This window comes from Lissotriton helveticus, chromosome 5_1, assembly GCF_964261635.1.
Source record: "Lissotriton helveticus chromosome 5_1, aLisHel1.1, whole genome shotgun sequence".
Taxonomy (NCBI): domain Eukaryota; kingdom Metazoa; phylum Chordata; class Amphibia; order Caudata; family Salamandridae; genus Lissotriton; species Lissotriton helveticus.
The window spans coordinates 999868771-999886917 of NC_136065.1; the positions used below are offsets into that span (position 1 = coordinate 999868771).

The 18147-nt window shown below is 42.1% G+C and overlaps 1 protein-coding gene across 2 annotated transcripts in view; it reads right to left on the reverse strand.

Annotated features, from left to right (window-relative positions):
- The window catches only part of PTPRE (protein tyrosine phosphatase receptor type E), a 566294-nt gene that overhangs the window by 183958 nt on the left and 364189 nt on the right, over positions 1-18147 (reverse strand). The gene's annotated exons all lie outside the window — the stretch shown is intronic.

An 18147-nucleotide genomic window follows, 5' to 3' on the forward strand; every position in this document is an offset into this window, starting at 1 on the left:
TGCCTATTTGCTTAATGTTATTGTCTTTTTTGTCCATTTTGAGACTGCACCTAATGTTGTATTGTAAGAAAAACAGACAAGTCTGGTGCAAGATCAACTTTTTATTTGTAAATTTTAACAGGATCCTGGGCCATTGTTCTAGAGTCCTTGGATGATTAGCATTGTAGTTATTGTAGTCTAAAGATATGCTTATTGGGATGCTCAAATGCTGCAGTAGTTAAGTTATACATTGCTTTGATTTGTCATATGCTGTATCTGGTGATCAGTGTTGGATGCTCACGCTCCCTTAAGAACACGTCGTTGTAAGGGGAATGTCTCTGCCCCATGGTTCAACGATACGTTGATGAATTTGAAGCTGGATTATAAACAGGCAGAAAGAAGATGGAGGCGGGATTATGGGGTAGCATCAAGGATACTATGGAAAAGTAAAGTCTTGGAATACAAAAGTCTGATTAAGAAATCCAAGGCGGACTATTATTCCTCCGTGATCTGCACAGCTGCTAATAGCTCTAGGGGTATTTTTAATATACTAAATAGTCTGATCAGCCCTGAATGCTCTAAGAATGCCATTGTCCCGTCTGAAGGACTCTGTGATAACCTGGCTAAATTCTTTAGGGAGAAAATTGAGCACATTATCAAGGATCTGGAGGTCTCCCCTGACATTTGTCACCCTAATGACATCGAAGTTGAGGTAACGGTAGGCAGGGATGATGATTCTGCCTGGGCGTTGGGGGAACCACTACTTGAGTTCCCATTCCTCATGGAAGATGTATTTCGTGGGTTAGCTATGGGGATCTCTTCTGGGTCTCCTCTGGACCATGTGCCATGCAAAATCTGGAAGGAGTACGAGGAGGAATTGTTTCCTACACTCCGTCTAATCTGCAATCAATCCCTCGTTACTGGTACTGTCCCAGCTCAGTGGAAACAGGCGGTGATTTCTCCCCTGCTGAAAAAGCCCTCTCTAGACCCGGAGTGCTCCAAAAATTACAGGCCCATTTCCCTGCTACCTTTTCCGGCTAAGGTGGTCGAGCGCCTGGTCAGTGGAACCCTCTCTAAACATCTGGAACAGCATCATTTACTAGAGAATGATCAATTTGGTTTCCGGCCAGCTCACAGGACCGAAACGGCTCTGGTGACTGCCGTGGATGAGCTTCAGAGGCGAGCAGACAGAGGACAGACATCGTTCCTGATCCTGTTAGACATGTCTGCCGCCTTTGATACGGTTAACCATAAGATTCTGCTGAACCGTCGCTTTGAGGCTGGGGTGAGAGGTAGTGCCCTGGCGTGGTTTCGATCTTTTTTGCAGGATAGGCAGCAGGAGGTGTCTCTGCCCCCTTTTCAATCGGCGTTCAATCAGGTGCCTTACGGAGTCCCACAGGGCTCAACAGTGAGTCCCATACTTTTTAATCTTTATCTAAAACCATTGACTCGCTTATTAAAACCTATAATATCAAGACTGTGAACTATGCTGACGACACGCAGATGATCCTCTCCTTTGAGGGAGAGGACTCAACATCTGTGGAAGCTTTCCACAACTGTCTGCGTGATACGTCACGGTGGCTAAAAGACAACTCTCTTCAGTTTAATGCTGGTAAGACGGAGGTGCTTTTTAGCGCCGGGAATAAGATCTCCCGCCCGTTTCCAGAAAACGTTTGGCCTCCGGAAACAGTCACTAAAGTACGGCCTGTGGCTTCAGTCCGTAATTTCGGGGTTATGCTTGATCAAAAGCTCAGTATGGAGACTCATGTAAAAAAAACGACCGCCTGTTGCTTTGCTATCCTTCGATCTCTGAGGAAAGTCTTGCCACTTTTACCATTCCAAGCACGTGCTCAAGTGGCAAGGTGCACAATCCTCAGTAGATTGGATTATTGCAACGCCCTTCTGCTGTGCTACCCTGAGTTTTTGTTGGATAGGCTTCAAAGGCTGCAATCAGCGGCTGCTAGGCTGGCTCTGGGGCTGCCTAGAAGAGCACATGGGCCGTCTGCCCTTGCGAAGCTGCACTGGCTACCTTTGCGACAGAGGATACAATTCAAAGCCCTTTGTATGGTGTTCAGGGCTCTTCATGGAATTGGTCCTGCCTCCCTGCAACTGAAATGTACCTGGTACAAACCAGCCAGGCCTCTTCGGTCGTCAGCAGCTAGGCTGGTGAAAGTACCTAGATTTAAGAAGGTCAGAGCAGTTGGCAGATCCTTTGAGGTGACCGCCGCTAAATTATGGAATTTGCTCCCATCTGAGATTAGGCAAACCACGGAACTTCTCCCATTTAGGAGAAAGATTAAAACCTGGTTGTTTCCTAAGTGATCTATTGTGTTGTCTTGTCCTGCCTGATACTTGTATGCCCATGAGTCAGTTAGCGCCAGTATGCCTGCAAGGTGACAGCGCGCTTTATAAATAAATAAAATAATAAATAATAATAATAATTATAAATAATAATAAGAGAAGGAGGGCTTCTTAGATTGTGGATTGTGGGCTGGACCATGTTATGCTTTTATCCCTCACCCATCTTGCTGTGTGACCATGGATCAGTCTTCCAGGGCAGCATGATGGTGCTATAAGGTTTGATGGCCCAATAGGAAATTGAATTACCCATCCTCTCCACAGCTTCATAGTTGCCTTTCCTCTTCCCCAATTTAAAAATGCTGAGCTACTGGAAAAGTACAGCATTTCTACAACCCTAGCTCAAATCTGACAGAGGTCAGCTATAGGCTTTTGGCCTATTGCAGTGCACACTCACCTATAGTTTGGAACCTTATCCTGCAACAAACATTTTCCCTAACACACAGCTATGATTGTTTCACTCCGATTCTTCATGTGATGTAGAAAATTGAGTGTGAACTGGTTGCTTTCAGTTGTTTTGCCCCCAATTTATAGATCCTGGCTACATTTTTGGACTAAGGACCGATAGCATAATTTGAACTTATTTTGCAAGTTTTGCTGTATAGTGTGTTGTGTTTTGCAGGGCAAGTAACGCCATCTAGGATATCGGTAGCTCAAGACAGGTGCTAGTGCTAAAACAGGAGCACATGGACATAAATCACAATTATATTGACTAATAAAGTTGAAGGTAATGATAATATTCTTTTCGAATACAGCCTAAGGGCCAAAAACGATACACTACACTGATGATAACAAAAACAATCATGCTGAATAATAATACTAATAATCCTGAACATTATTTTGCAATGATAATACAGCAGGTGTAATAAGTACAGAATTCCCTCCCATGCATTGCATCAGTCAATCGTCACATGATTCACTCACACTAGCAGGTTATTAAGAGTTAGTGTAAATGACTGACTGGGGAAGAAGAGAAATAGTTAACAGGATGCCTATGTACTTTTGAGTAATATGCCGTAGGCACTTTCTACATACACAAATGTGCTCATTTTGCATAAAATAATACTAAGCATCAGTGCTCATTCATGAAATGTACTTGCTGTTCTGGAAAAGTGAATTTATATCATTTTGTAAGTGCAGCACTATTTCCCCATTTCACCTTTCTTGGTGAATGAGGTCCAGTGTGTTCTACCACACCAATTCTTATGACTTTGTGCCTTTTTCACATCTGAATGTACATTTGTATCTTTTTTCACAGGTTCTTTACTCTCTAGTTCAATAATTTATTGAGGAATTTCGTAAAATATAGTTTAAGAGTTTGTTTCCTTTTCTCTCCATTTATTTACTATTCTACGTTCTCTTCATGCATAGTTTACCCTGCCTAATATTTCATCTGCCTCAATTGACAGATAGTGCTGTCAATGGTGTTCGTTGGTTGTAGCACTGCAATTTCAGCTCAGCCTTCATCCTCATTTGTTGCATTTCTGCCAACATTTATCACTGTCACTATCTCCTTGCTACCCCACTACAGCACTGTTGTGTTCCTTACAGTTCAAGCTGCCCTCTTACTTGTTCTTGCCATCTTATATCTTTGGAAATACACCGTTTTATACCTTGGGTAATTTCACATTGCTATGTACACGTCTTGTTCACACATTGCATAATCAGGAAGAGATGGCTCAGAGGTTTGTCACACCAGTGCATACAAATTCGCCTATAACCAAGTCACTAGTGATAAGGATTCCTTCTCATTTGTCTTTTTTAAGGTGAATATTTTTAAATGACTTCAAATTTGTACTTCGTATAAAAACACAATCCAAAAAACAGACCCCATCAGAAACCAAGTAATAGAATGGTAGGAGGCAGCTTGGAGATGGATTAAGGCATCTTAAAACCATCTCTTGTGTACTGATATGGTCCACCATGGACTCCTACTTGACCGCCTGAATATATACAGGGTGTACGGAACAGCCTGGAAGCTGCTCAAATCATTCCTGACTGATCGAAAGCAGTCAGTGCATCTCAGAGACTTCACATCACCCTCCTTTCACTTTACATTCTGGGTCCCATAGGGATCCTCGCGGAGTCCTACACTATTTAACCATTATGTTACACCACTTGCAGATCTGATCCATTCTTTTGGTTTTACCCTAACATCTTATGGAGACGACACACATATCTTCGTCTTACTTTCAAAGGAAAAACAAGATGTAGCTTCCAACTTTTGTGACTGCATGAGAGCAGTCAGCCTCTGGATGTCATCCAATTGTCTTAAATTAAATTCCACCAAAACGGAGGTGCTACTCTTCAGAACTCAATCATCTTTATTGTCCCTTAATTGGTGGCGATCTGAATTAGGTCCTCTGCCAGTGCCTGTAAATCAGTAAGAAATCTCTGAGTCTAAATCAACACAGATCTATCTTGTACAACTCAGGCAAACTCTGTCTCATCTGCTGCTTTTTCCACTTTAAAACTAATTAAGAAGATTTTGCCTTTCATTTCTGTTGGTCTACAAAAATCTGTGGCAACATCTTTGATTTTGTCAAAACTCGATTACTGTAACAGTTTTTATTTGAATGCACACAAACATGTGCTCAACAAACTTCAGAGAGTTTGAAATGCTGCGGCTAGGGCTCTCTTCAAGCTCCCTAAATACCACTTGGAATCCGCAGTTATTAAACAGCTTCACTGGCCCCCAGTTAAGGCCAGAATCACATTTAAATCACTATAAATAGTTTATGAAGCCATACATGGTCAGGTTCCTGCCTTCATGAGATCTGCTTTCTCCATATATCTTCCATCAAGATCTTCACAATCAGCTTCATCCTAACTTATGTCGGTTCCTCGTTTCAGACGAGTGTAATGAGGTGGCCGTGGATTTGTATTGAATGCATTCAAGGCCTGAAACACTCTCCCCCTTTCTATTAAATCTCAACCCAATTTGTTAGACTTCAGGAAGGGTCTCAAAGCAAGGCTTTTTACTCTAAATTAATTCTCAACTACTGCAGTTTTTCAGGTTGTTCACTCAGCTAGCGCCAAGACACCCAATTTGTATTCAAGCGCTGTATAAAATTATATAACATAACATACATAACTGTTTAATTGGAAAAGGGATTCACTAACATTCCAGGTTACCTTTAGATACACCCTTATTTTGTAATGAAAACATTTGGGGCAATCTTCATCTGTGCATTGATTATTATTGTTAGATTGCAACACAGTAAAGCTTAGATGCATTTAACATTTATTAAGTGAATCACCAGATCATCTGCAGGAGGCTACAGTATTCACGGAACAAGATGTACAATTCCATATAGCTGAGTTGGTATCTTGAAAGGTGGCGAGATGGAGTCTGTTTTTAAGACAGTTTTTTAATATGAAGCAATGTCTTTCAGACTATGCCGTCGCAAGAGGGGGTTTCAGAGCTCTCAGGAAGAGAATATACTTATTGTGGGGAGTTAGAAGAATGTCAAAGATGTTAAATAAGAGTCAACAACTGTGAATTGAAATGTTTTTACTATATTAGAGAGCTGTGAATTTCATCCTAAATCACTAGAATTCGTTGGAATTCTTGCTTCTCATGGAACATCTCTAATTGTTCATCCTAGTTTTCAATCAAGCCATGAATCACCACCACTACACCCAGCCTGAATGAAGAACATTTCTATGGAAAAAGATGCACTGAATATTGTAGGGTGTCTTATCATAGGATGCTAAATGCTGATGAAAATAACTACTACCTATAAATCATGCTTGTGAGACTTGATAACATTCAAAGATCCCAGCAACTTGCTTTATATAAAAAAATATACATTTTGAAAACCACTAGCCAGCATAACCCTTGCTAGACATACCTTTTAAGATTCAATTTACGATAAATGTGCAAACACAAAATGAATATGGAATACATGTATGATTACATCCAGAATTGGAGGCCAAAGTTAAACCAGAACTATTTAGTTTTAGAAAGAATGGATTGCATGCTTAAAAATATCAAATTGCGGAAGAAAATGCAAATACAATTTGCCTGCTGAAGAAACTTGGCATTAAATATTGTCCTGGTAAACAGATTGTTTGATTGCTGAGCATCCCACAATATGGGAATGTAAAAAAACCATGGAAGAACATGTTAGCGTGTGTACAATGTGTGCCCAGTCCAAACTGTCTGCAGAGACGTGTAGGGGTTTATTATAGAGATTATTTAACCCATTTCAACCTGGAACATATACAGGTTATCATCAGGTAGCCATTCCTGATTAACTAAGTTGTTTAACTAGTATGGAAATTCTTGTGGCAGTTATTTTTAATCGCCACATTTTGTTGCACTTATGTAGCTACTTTCTTCTTGTTAGATTTATTTTAAAATGACATGTACATACTCCATGAAAAGTCATCTGTCGTCGTGAGTGATTAAGGACCATATCTGACTTCCTGTTTTGGAAAAGCTCATGGCGAACTGTTAAAATTAGAACTACAGGTTTAGGTCTGGCAAGAGGCAGTGTAGGATGTAATGTAAAATGCACAACAGAGGGCATCTTAGAGATGCCCCCTGAAACTCGACCAACTCCTAGTGACCTGACTGAATGGCAGCTTAGGCTGCCAGCACCAGACATGTTTCTGGACCCGTTGGTCGAGAGCTTGCTGCTCTTGGGGGACTGAACAATGCACATTCTGGGACGAAGTGCCAAGCCTCCTCCCTCAGGATGGGCAGGGTTCACGAAGGAGAAGCTTCAAATGCATGCCACCTTTGTGAACCTCTCAAGACCATTTTCTGCTTTCAGCAACTGGTCCCCACTGGTTCTATCCCCCATTTTGGGTGGGGGAACCGGCTGTCAAAACAAGTGAGGAAAAGAGGTGTGTCCACTCCTGCCAACTCAACCCCTCAGGTGGGGGAGGCGAGGTGAAGCACGACCTTGAGTCCCTGCCATCTTGAGGATAGGGGGACTCAGCCAACCAGGGTAAGGCTCCTGCCACCCCTATTCTACCACTGGAGAGTGGCAGAATAGGGGGTGTACCCACCCCAAGGAAGGGACCCATTGGTCCCTGCCCTTTACCTACCTGTAACACCCCTAAATTTAGTATTTAGGGGTACCCTGAACCTTCCTTCCTCAGATCCAGAAACCACAAGAAAGGAAGAAAAGAAGAAGAGTGAAAAGCCTTGCAGAGCTAACAAGAGGACGACGCCTACTGTCTTGGCCCCAGCCCTACAGGCCTGTCTCCCCTCGAACCTGCTCCTGTGAAATCCCGGTGTGTCCTGCAGCCAACAACCTCAAAAACCCCGGAGGACCTCCCTGCCTTCACTTCAAAGACTGAATCTCCTGTGAACACCGGACTTGTTCAAACTGCAGCTTAGGGTGCCAACCAGGAACCGTGAATCCAGCCCACTCTGCACCCGCCGAACCCAGCCCGAGCTCGAGTAGAAAAATGCCACAAGGAGGTCCCCCCGGCGATCGTGACGCGAGATCCGGCGACCCCTGACCTGTCTCAAGCCTCCAGACGATGCCTGCAGCCTCAATCCAGAGGACCCCCCCTACGGTGACCAGAGCGGGTAAGAAAATCCGATGTAACAAGGCCCCCCTGCACCCGACGCCCCACGGCCTTGTATACCCAAATCAACGGTGCCTAACCAATCCTCAACATCCCAACTTACCCCTCGAAGTGGTGGTCGCACCTGGAAGATCCTCGTCCCCGAGCCTGCAGCGTTTCTTTGTCCCGGAGGTTCTCCATTGGAAACAACAGGGCACCCACCTCAAAACAGCACCCTGCACCCGGCCGCCCTATTGCCGCTGAGGGTGCACCTTTAGTGCTACTTTGGTCCCCAACTTGCCCTGAGCTAAACCCTAGAAGCTTTGCTCCCACAGCCTCGTGGCCTACTTGCAGGCAGCCACCAACCGGAGACCCCTATCCTCCATAGGATAACACTGGGCCTCAACACTCTGCACCCAGCCCCCCTAGTGCCGCTGAGGGTGCAATTCCAGTGCATCACTAACCCTGGGAGACCCCTGAGTCTAACCCCAGAACCTTAACTCCCACAGTCGTTTACTTACCTACAAACCAATAACCGTTTTTTCCTCCATAGGATAACATTGATAATTTTCGCTCCAAAAAACGACTACGTGAGGAGTTTTGAAACCTAAAGATATTCTTTAAAAATCATACAAATAACCAAAATGGGTTTTCTCACCTGTTTGCAGGACATGTCCAAGTGCTGAATCTAGGCATCCAACACTGAGTAAGAAAAAGTAACGTAAAATAACTTACCTGCAATTTGTTGACAAAGCCTATTCATTTCAATGTACAGCTCCAAAAAGTTTCTAAGTGTGGAGTTTTGAAATCTGAAAATATTCTTTAAAAATCGCACGAATAACAAAAATGCATGTACTCACCTGTTTACAGGAAATGTCACTGTGCTGAATCTAGGCATCCAACACGGAGTTAGAAAAAGTAACGTAAAAGTAACTTACCTGCAATTCTTTGAAAAAGCCTATTCATTCCAATGTGCTGTATTTGCTAAGTGTTGCATACTACTGCTCCCCTGTAAATCAAACAAAGTACAATTCCTATTGCATTTTCAAACTGTTCTATATCCAGTAACTTATTAATGAAAAGTATTTAATGCTTACCTGTACCAGGCTTGCTTGGTTCTAAAAATAAGCACAGTATATTCTGTACACAGAAACAGTTGGCCTAGAGTTCACCTCTTGAGTGTGTGAATTCATTTGATGACTGAGTGTGTACATCAAATGCTTAACACTGTCCTCTGATACTTCCTTATTAGAGAGTAAGGTTCTATCTAACTTTAACCTCTGCCTACCTCTGGGGACACTTGGACTCTATACACGCTTACCTCCTTTTGGTGTAGTATATATAGAGCCAGTTTCTTACAACGAGCGAACGCAGCAAGCGAGCCTGACCACTACAAGGGGGGTGCTATGTACATAAAATACTGTTCTGGGATCTGTATAGTACACATTCTTTGTGGTAGGCCCATTAACCCTCTGTGCTACGAGTCAAAGCTGCTACTAGACAAAACACCAATCAGTAGATTCATTATTCACTAGAGTTATCTTGGCACTTTTATTGTTGCCTGAAAACTGTTGGATATGGAAGGAACTCTGCAGTGCTTTTAAAACTGTTTCACTGCTACAAAACTGACCCCAGTAACAAAAGGGGCCCCCACTGTTCCAGCCTCCCAGGGAACCACCAACACCCGGTACAGCTAGTCTGGCCTTGTCTACTTAGGTGGGTGGCACAATCAGTGCTACAGGCCAACTATTTGCATTACATTTACAGGCCATGGGCACAGGTAGTAAATTAAATATGTCCACTGGGTATAACCCCATCTGTGATGTTTTAAGGAGAGACCACACGCACTTTAGCACTGGATAACATTGGTAAAGTGTGCAGAATCCTAAGGCCACAAAAACGAATTCAGCAAAAATAGTAGGAGTGAAGACAAAAAGTTTGAGGCGTGAAGACACAAAGTTTGGGGATGACCCTGCAGAAAGGGGCAAGTCTAGCAACCGTGTTTTGCGAATATGTAGTGTGGCCACAATGATTTTTTCTGGGTTAATGAGAGAGCAATCAACTGACCTCTCCCATGTACCATGTAAACTGCCGCCATTATGTGGAACCCAAAACCTTGTGCATGTCAAGTGAATGTGCACATGAATTGAATGTATGTATGCATGGTAATAAGTCTCTGTGGGCTGTGAGTCTGAGTACTGGAGCCAGTGAGATCTATTTTGGATGCCCAGTGTTAGACATTTTGAAATGTCTTGGAGTTCTTGTTAACAATGGACTGCTCATTAGTTCTTTCTGAGCACTGCCATTTGGTAGGGTCTAGCCTGTGACTGCGCCACCTTACTGTCCTAATGATCAGACCGCAGGAAACTAGTGGCAAAGAACCCCATACACCACTATCGGAGCCCAGTATGCCGTCTGCCCCATGGCCCCATGAAGGAGTATGACAATTTGGTTCTCTTTGTTGGAATAAATGAGCTACCAGTTCGAAGCTTATTATTGAAAAGTGTGGCATGTGTGTTGTATTTAATGACGTGCTTTGCTGAGTAAAGGTATACAAACATCAGCAGAGGACGAGCTCTGCATATGCTGTTCATGTTTTACCTGACTGAAGCACTGTCTTCTCTCTCTGTTGCCTTGAGAATAACATGTTCAGAATGGGAGCTTTGTTGAAAGGTATTTTAGTTTGTTTTGGCACTAGGAGCCCGTTGTTGTCTCATTAGTTAACAGGTTGCATCAGGATAAGTCGCAAGGCGATAAATTAAAGATTTTGTCTTTTTTGAGTGTAGCCTTTGTGCTAGACAATGTTCTGTTATGAATTTAATAATAATAAAAGTATGAAGTGTTAACAAAAGATCCACGAAATATCCTACTCCCTCTCAGCTGCTTGATTTTAGAGATCTGGTTTGTTTGTGTCATGGGCAGTTACAACTATAGCTCACTATGTTTGTAAAGTTGTTGTGTCACGGTACCAGCAGAATTGTAATCACAACTCTGACTTAAGTTTCTTTCTGTCTTTGTTGCTTTATCTATTTTTGAAAAATCTCAGCTAGAAAGGTCATGCTTATTTTGTTGATGATGATCCACATAAGTTCCTGATTCAGAAACTATAACGGCTATAATGTAGTTTAAAGGATGTGTAAATTACTCAGCAAAATCTGCTGCAACAAACATCTTCATGTTTGCTAACTCTATATATATTTGCATTGTTCTTGGAAAATAACAATGATGTTCAACAGTAGCAGACATGACCCAGATACCCAGATATTAGACAAAAGGGAGTCATATTTGCTTAGTCTCTGATTTACCAGTATCAAATAATGATACTTCTAAAGGCTGTAATATTCCAGATGAGGGCTCAAAGATCTGCTGCTAACAATGGTTCAACAAAGATGGTAGGCAAAGCAATGGAATGGACTGTGTAGCTTCAGCATTCCCTTTGGCAACATTACAGATGGAAGCACTGTAGGTGACATGGAAGGGTCCTGTGCAGCCCAGGCACTTTTTGTCTTTCTTAAGACAGTATTTAACAAGCATTTTCAATGCAATAGGTCTCGCAATAAAGATATTTTAGGCTATTGTCATTGTAAATGTTAATACCTTTTATTTATGTGTTTTTCAAAGCAATACATATATAAAAAGCATTGTCATTTCTAATGATAATAGCTCAAACTTTCGCAAATGCAAGACCACATTAATGGTCCTAAACAATGTGGTGATCACCTCAGTAATGTGGAGGTAAGGAGGCAATGACACTGCTGTGCTTGTTTTAATAGTGAAAAGGGGGGCTCTTAAATGAAGGCTGGAGAAACCTCACGAGATTGAAACATTTACCTCACATTATGTACCACCTTATACTGTTGTATTATTTCCAGTGAGGAAGTGTGCCATGTAACCCTGAAGAGAGGTATACCTTTCGGAACAAATTGTTCCTTCTTAGTAAGAAGTAAGAGTTTTTGGGTGGGTATTGTTGCATTCTAGTACCTGTAGTGTTGCTTTTCGCATTACAAGTACAAGGCTACTCACCCCAGATTTCCAAGAGACAAAATGCCAGGCTTTGACTTTCTTTTCTTTGCTCTTTTCCTCTATACAATGGTATAGCTTGTTGCTACAGAACTGACACAGTCACAAGATACCTCCCGAAGAAAAAGAGGTGTCTGTATGCTGTACCTTCATTGTCAGCACACTAAAGTGTTTGAAAACAGTTTGGACAGAAGGGCTTGTTTCTGTGCCAGTGAATGTTTACCAGGTTAGCAGTGGCAGGTAGCGGTCATCACAGTACCAATGATGACGGCAGCACAAGTTGAACAAGCTGTTCAGTGTGTCTGAGATGTCAGGAGTCTGAGATGTCAAGAAAGTGTGTGAACATGGGAATCTCCACTCTCTCCTTTGACACCACTGTGCCCCAGAGATAGAGGGTGTGGTTCGTAAAGCAATTTCAACATAGAAGTTCAGCTTCTATGTGCAAATGGCTTGATTTACAAGTGGAACTTAACTAAGTTAAAAATATGTGTGAGCAAATCATTACGATTACAAGATGGCCGTGTCACTAAGGATTCGCGGGGGGCATTGTTTTTAATACTGCAACTCAGCTGACAGCTGCAGGCGGCCTGTGCCCGCTGTAACGATCACACTCAGTCTCTCCCTGGCCTCAGGAGCATTTGAATTCTCGGGGACGGGGCACATTGTTTTTAATACTGCAGCTGACAGCTACCGGCAGCCGGTGCAAGCACTCAGGCAGCACTGCCAGCACCATGATTGCCCTGAGCAAACTATCCACCGTCCTTCCACAACAAACTCCGGCACTGCAGCAGGGTGTGACATTGTCCCCGTGGCGCTAGAGACTGTACCACACAATTCTGTAGCCACCACAATGGCTGCCCGCACCGGTAAATGATCGCTCGCTGCAGTAATAAATACATGCAGCAACAAGCGGTGGCAGAATACCAATTAAAACAAGAATATACTAGCAAAAGAGAAGATGCACTTAGTGGTGGACATCTGTAGATGAAACAAGGAAAAAAACGGCTTTTGTTGCTTCTGTGAAATGGATCCAAAAATAAAGAAGGAGCGCGCCCACTCCAAGCCATGCGTTTCTATTATCGCGCCGTGTGTGGGCACGATAATAGAAACCACGTGATGGCCTATTGGTGTCTATTACGCGCACCAAGCGCGTAATAGACACCAATAGGCCATGGGAGGAGCTATGCGCGTGCTCCGGGCCAATTGCGTGCAGTCTTTTACAATAAGACGCACGCAAAGACCAATGGGGGAGCTGAAAAGGAAACGCACATGCACGAGCGTGTGCGACTCCTAGGTCAGCTCACAATCCCAGTTTTTTACCTACTATAGCTCACACGACTTGCGTGAGCACTGCTACGCAGAGCACCGCAGGTCGCGAGACCTAAAAATAGGGCCTTTCTGGTTTTTAATTTTCGTCAGGACTTACCGTTCATGGACAAGTTCATTGTGTAAGCATTTGGAGAAAACTGAACTCTCTTTTTGGAAAGGTCGGTTAACTATTGTTAAGCAATGTCTCATGTAAGAAACAAACCTAAGCATTAGAAGTTTGCAATGCATGAAATCTAATAATCTTTATTAAAACCATATTTAAAAAAATGCCTCCATTTGTTGTATGAAAAAAGTCTTTGCTTCAAAGCTGGGGCCTGGTCCCTTGTGTTTTTGAGTGTTCTGAACCTGAATTTTACAGACTCAATCAATCATATTTTCCTTTCTTTATTAATATTAAGTATGCCGTTTGCAAAGACTTGTATTGTCTATCCATGTGTTAAATGTTAGCAGTTTGTTCCAGGAACGGGGAAAGCTGTAATTACATTTAACAAATGCCTGATTCAAGCCATAACTTGCTGTCACAAGAAGTCTGCTTTCCTCCCTCTCTTTCTTTACGTTTCTCCACAACACACACTCTCTCTATTAGCTGCTGTTCACATCTCACTCCTGCTCCCACCAATACTGGTCAAATGCAAAGGCTTTCCTTTCTCACTGGGTCAGCAAGCATAATCAGAAATTTGCACCCAAATCAGGATTTTAACTTGCGCAGTAATACCACCGTTTTTTGCGCTACTTCCCCACTCAAATTGTGGCAGGTAAAACTTGGGAGAATTTTGCAGCTCAGTACCAGAACAAAAAAAACCTCACAGCATGATCGCATACCCTAGAATATGGAACTCGAAATTAGGCGGTAATACCACACCCGACTGTATCAGTATTTACTAGGCAGGGTATTACCTTCCAAAGATAACAGGAAACTCTCAATGAAATCCAAAGAAGGCAAGGTCAGGTCTGTGGCCTCTTGTAGCTAATAACTGTAAAGCTCCATCGTAATGAAGAGAGAAATGCAATAGTAAGCACGATACACTTCTAGGTTTACCAGGAGCCTTTTATTTGCACGTTCACTCCTTGTTTATGGTGCCTAGTGGTATCATTATGACTCAGCCATTAGCTTTCATTTTCTCGTAGCAGAATTGTGATTGGATTCGTAACCTCTGTGAAAGGGTACCCATTACAGTAATCACCCCTTATAAGATGCCAGCAGTAACCACATCCTGCAGATAATCTACAATTGGCTCATATCCCGCTTCGGACTCGCAGACTTTTCAGCTTATGTGGTGCACAGCGTTGCAAGGAATACTAAGTAGGCCACAATGCAAATAATTTGGAGCATTTCTCAATAAAGCCGATTCATATATCTGGGGCATTAGAATTGTGTTTTGAGAAATAGATCATGAAAGTTTGGCCTTCGAAGCCAAACAAAGTATATTTTGCATACATGCCGCACTGCTATAACCCTGCCCTGCACATTATATTCAGCCTTCATTGAATCCATAAATACAGCATGCTTTAGATTATGGTTCCTACAGCATCCAATGTGGCAAAGGGCCAACTACAGTCTTCACGAATGTATGACGTTACAACGCATACATTTACTTTTTTTTTTCTTTTTCCCACCCTCCCCGTCCCCCCCTTTCCCTGACCAAGAACATGTCAAAACAATAGATAAGAAGCAGCTTATTATATACATACAACAGAAATTGATCCGGTATAATGTACTTTGCCATAAGGATGCAAAAAAAAAAGGAAAAAATATAAATGTAAACAATTCTATGTACACAAAATACACTCATGTATGTCTCTGGATCCACAGTAACATAGGTGACCAAATCCGCATGCCCATTGATCTTTTTTTAGCACCTTTGTTTTTATAAATTGCAACTTCTAGGCTACAAGTGGCTAATAGCCTAGCCCTCCATTGTTGAAATGCAGGTGGATCCGGATCTAACCAGGCTGAGGCAATAGTAAGTCGAAATATTGCCATGGCCACAAATATTAACCCCTGTGTGTTTGTCTGCACTTCCCGATTTGCTACCCCCAGCATGATTTCCTCCGTTGAGATTTCAATTCTTGTTTGACAAACTTCTGATAGAAATTCCGAGATGTCATTAATCAGCTTAGTAAGTGTGTTACATGTGGCAAATATATGTATAATGTCGGCCCCATATAGTGCACAACGTGGACATGTTGTTCCCTTCCCTGTTCCCCACTTAGCAATTTTCTTAGGGGTGTAATATAGGAAGAAGAAGGTTTTATAAAATTGTGCCTGTAGCTTTATCGACATTAATGAATTTAGAGCTAAGTCATATGCTATGCGGGGGATATTCGAATATAGTCCCAGTTGGTCCTGCCAAATTGCACAATGTTTATCCATATCATCTGGGGCCATTAAATTCAAAGTTTCATAGATTTCCCCGATCCTGGGGGACATTTTTTTACATATATTATCCATCAATTGAATGTTCAGGAAATTCTCCCGCCCACCAGTTTTCTTTATTAAAAAATCTCTAACCTGCAAAAACTTAAAGAAATCTCTATGGCTAATATTATATTCCTCATGCAGATCCTCAAACATCTTAAGACAGCCTTGTTTATAGAAGCAGCCCAGTTGCACCATCCCTGCCGAGACCCATCTGTTTATACAGCTATCATGGAATATTAAAGGCAAATCATTATTACTGTTCATTGGTGTGTAAAATGAAAATCGCCCTAGCCCCAACATCTTGCGAATTCTACTCCATGCTTTATAAGCCCCTAAAATAGTCTTAAACTTGACTTTCTTAAAATAATTATCGTTTGTATGTCGCCAAAAGCAACCGGCACAATCTTCTCCTAATAAAAGTTCTTGAGGGGACGGGATCTCTTGATTAATACTTTCATTGGAAATCAAATTGGCGCAATATTTCAGAACAGTGGACCAGTAATACAATTTAAAATTCGGTAGGGATAAACCTCCCTTTTCCTTCGGTAGTACCAATCGTTTAAGAGCCCGTCGGGGTTTCTTATATCCCCAAATGAAGCGTGAGAGCATAGAGTCGATAGTCCTAAAGATTTTGGGGGAGAATTCAAGGCAAATAGTCCTAAAAAAATATAAAAATCGGGGGACGCATACATTTACAACGCATGCACTTACAATGCACTTTTTACATCACAACATCCACTACAACGCATTCAATTACATCGCATGACACTAACATCGCATATTAAAAAACTACCTTTACAAAGCATTCCATTACATCGCATACTACCTTTACAACGCATATCATTACAACGCATACCATTACATTGCATTTAAGGTAAGTATTGGATAGTGTAGGAGTAAAAATTACTATTCTAACTCCAGGGGGTGCAAAAGTAGGGTAAGTGTTGGATAGTGTAGGGGTTAAAATTGCTATTCTAACTCCAGGGGGTGCAACAGTAGGGTAAGTGTTGGATACTGTAGGGGTACTATGCATTGTAATGCTATGTATAGTAATGCCTGCTTGTAGTGACATGCTAAGTAGTGTCATGCGTTGTAATGGTATGCGTTGTAATGCCTGCTTTTAGTGACATGCGCTGTAAGGGATATTGCGATGTAATGACTGCGTTGTAAGTGTAGTGCGATGTAATGACTGTGTTGTAAAGGTTGTTTCCCAGTCTTCACTTGTATATCATTTTTAACATACTTTGCAATTTTTTAAGCCTCAAAAAAGTTGTCCAACTGACAACTCATTGGAACATAAACTCTATAACTGAAGCATAAATCAGGTACAACGTAGTAAATCGCAATGTGTGTGTTTATCCCTAAACACCTGTCCACGACGCGCCGACTCAATGTAGGAACTGTAGTGTTGATCCCATTAGAATTATGGAGTGTCGGCTAACACTGATGACTCGCTGGTAATCTTCGCTCCTCTTAGTTCTACTCTTACTGATCCCAGTACGTATTTAGAAGGTGGCACTTGTATTGAAACAGGAAACTCCACTTTCAGTTGATGATACTACAACCATCATTCCCCCTACCTGGGTGCCATTGGGAAGGCTGGCATTCCTAGGATGCTCTTGAACTAACCAGACCTTTCCCAAAGGCCAGAGTGAACAAGGTGGGTGGGCGCTATACAAACTGAGTTGAATATCTGTGTCCAGTATTTGTGTACTGCTCATTCAACGGGAACCAAGGGGTCAAGATACGGCCAGCGAATGCCTTGTGTTCCCCTAGAACTTCTCTTGTGTAAATGGAGGGTCCGGGAGGTTCTGTGATAGAGGAATATGTTGTCTACCTGAGGGAATTCCAGTAAGCCAGTGGGACCTGGACATTACCTGTGAACTTGAAATGATAGTAGAGGGAACCCTTCTGCATCTGTGAGTGTTGTGCTGGAGTATGAGAAACCTGTCCTAAAACATAGCTGACTCTTCCTAAAGGTAACAGTGCTACCAGAATGCATATAAAAAGCTTGGACTGTTACTGGTTGATAAGGATAAGGACAACCTACCAAGCCTACCTAAAGAAGATTCAACCTTTCCCTTACCAATTCCATTTTAGTTTTCCTAGGTTTGTGGTGGGATGTCTGAGTCTATAACGGAACTGCTTAATCAATATTCACAACCTTTTGAGCCCTTTCCAGCTTCAGTTTCCAGATTTGCTCTTCGGAAGGTTGTCAGTCTCCAGTTTGGTTTACCCAGATAATATTTGAGGGAAAGTGAGGTACTTCAGAAGGCGGGGAATAGGATTAAAATGAAGGCCTGTGGTTTAAAAAAAAAGCTACTCCCCTACACTCGTGCTCACACTCAACAAAAATAGCAGGTCTATATTTCTGTGATTATATTTTTTTCAGCAAACAAAAATAAGATCCGAAGTACCCTGCTATACATTTGTAGCATTTCAGTATATACTATTATTTGTTGGAAAATGAAAATAAATCACATTATTTCTGGAATTAGGCTATAATAGCAGGA